Below are 2,500 nucleotides of genomic sequence, written 5' to 3'. Positions count from 1 at the left end.
GGTGGTTGGCCCAGGTGCACATGGCGGATGGCAATGGTGCGGGAAGCACGCGCTGGGCTGCTGTCCATGCCGCACTTCCACGCACATGGGTGCGACCACGGCTGCACAAGCCTCGCACATGGTTTCGTGAGTGGAAACACATGCTGCGTGGATGATTGCGTGCATGGCGCACATGACACGCAGATGGCTGCACAGTCGCGCCCAAGGTTACGTTCCACGCCGCACATGCCGCGCTTCTGGCCGCACTAATTCGCGCAAGGTTGCTTGCATGGCCACACATGCCGCGCCCCTTGCTGCCCTACCACTCGCAAGATTGCGTGCATTGCTTCACACAGCCCCCAGGTCGCATGCATGGCTGCATGTGCCACGCCCATCGCTTCGTCGTTGCGCGTTAGGTTTCGAGATTTTCCGGAAGTGCCACGCAAGAGGTTACAGGCACGGCTGCACCGCCGTGCGCAAGGTTGCGTTACGTGGTCTACATGCACCGCCCATGAGTGCACTACCGTGCGCATGTTCACTGGAACGACCTCCCATGCGTCGATATTGGTGGTTGGCATGGCCGCACATGCCACGGGCATTGCGGCACATGGCTCGCATAAGGATGCACGCATTGCCGCACCATCGATCCCAGGTCTAGTCCGCCATGCACATAGCCGCATGCACGTGGCTCACACATGGGTGCTTCCGTGGCCCCCATGGCCCATGCAACAGAGGCTCCCTTGTGGCCTTCGGCTGCACACGAGGCACCGACTGCTGCACACGCCAAGGCCATGCCCGCACAACATAGTTTTGGTCTTTAAATCATGTTGTGCGAAACATCCCTTCGGGTTAGAAAAGCCATGCAATTGGATATTTGGCACCCAAAGTACAATCATTTTCAATTAAACCCCGCATTTCCATTTTTTTGGGTATTTTTCGTAATGTTTCAATCATATAATATTAAAAAATATCAAAATATGTTGGAATGGTCCAATATTATTTCAAAACATTCTATCAACCTTTGGAAGACATCCGAAATTTAGTTTTCAGAAAAATACGTTAAAATGGATTTTTCATAGTTTTTTGAATTTAATATGTTTTTTAATATTAAAAAATTAATAAAAAAATAAATATTTCTCCGAAGATGATGATTATTATATGAAAATAATCTTTGGATTTTTCCTTAATTTCTTACCAAGTTTCATTTGATTTGGATGTTTGTAGCTCAAAATATAGAACGGTATATTTTTGGGGGGTGGTCATGTCTCCTTCTGGAAATGGGCAAAGAGTATAAGAGCTACCTTGAGGGAGGGGGTGGCCACTCCCAGGGTGGTTTTCGAGGGGCCGCACCGAGGGGCAGCAGACGATGAGGGGGCATGGTAGGCAATCCGAAAAGACCCATGGCATGGTAAAAGAAGTGAAATGGCACGTGGGTTTCGATGAGTTGGCCCTCGGTGTGCGCTGAGGCCTGCCACTGCGTGTGGCTGGATGCGCATGGCCGCCTGCCTTCCGTGCCATGTGCCCGCAGCTGCTGTAACGTGTGCCAGTCGCGGCAGAGCATGCCCTACGAAGGTGGACGTGTTTGCAAATGGTCAGCCCTTCTGTCATGCAACGCCGCCCCCTTCTTCCGCAAAGCTTTGCCTGCCACCGTGGGCTGCTGGGCGCACATGGCCGGGAACCATGTGCTGTCACGCCCCAACTTCTGATCTCACATGTGCCCCTCGACGCACAGCATTTCCAAGGAAGGTGTGGTTTGTGTGAACATGTACATGGCGCGTCCGTCCCGACAGTCTTCCCTTCTGCCGCACACAGTTGCTTGCCATTGTGTGCTGCTGGGCGCACATGGCTGCCTGCCTTACGCTGCAGTGCCTCCACATCTTGCGCCGCATGTGTCAAACGCCGTATAGCATGACCAAGAGTGGCATCGCCTGTGCAAGACGCCTTCACGGTATGTTGGTTTCGAAGATTTTTCCCTTGGTGTGCGTTGCGCCTGCCACGGTGTGCTGCTTTGCCCTCGTGGTTGCCTAATATATACCGCTATGTCACGACAGCTGTTGCCTCCTGCGGTCATAGCTGTAACAAAAGCCCAACAAAGGCTTGGCATGTATGTGAAAACAAGTACGTGGCTCGTTTGTCCAGATGGTCAGCCTATCTGCCGCACGCCAATGCCAGCAACCATGTGCTGCTGGGTGCCCTTCGCTCCCTACCTACCGCTGCCATGCCCCCACAATTGCTAACACATGTCTGTGGCTGCACAGTAGTTTCCAGAGAGGCATGGAATTCAAAAACAAGGAAATGGCCAATGCGTCCCGATGTTCAGCCCCTCTTCCGCACACTGTTGCCTGCCACCCCGGGCTGATTGGTGCGTAAGGGTTCCTGCCTTGTGCTGCCGTGCCCCCACAGCTACTGTCGGATGAGCCCGCAGCCGCATGGCATGTCCGAGATAGGCGTGGCATGTGAAAATCACCATCAAGGCACTTTGGTTCCGATGATTGCCTTCGATGTGCACTATGGCCTGCCA

The sequence above is a fragment of the Macadamia integrifolia genome, chromosome 5, assembly GCF_013358625.1.
Source record: "Macadamia integrifolia cultivar HAES 741 chromosome 5, SCU_Mint_v3, whole genome shotgun sequence".
NCBI lineage: Eukaryota > Viridiplantae > Streptophyta > Magnoliopsida > Proteales > Proteaceae > Macadamia > Macadamia integrifolia.
The sequence above is the reverse complement of the archived record's forward strand: the minus strand, read 5'-3'. Positions refer to the sequence as shown.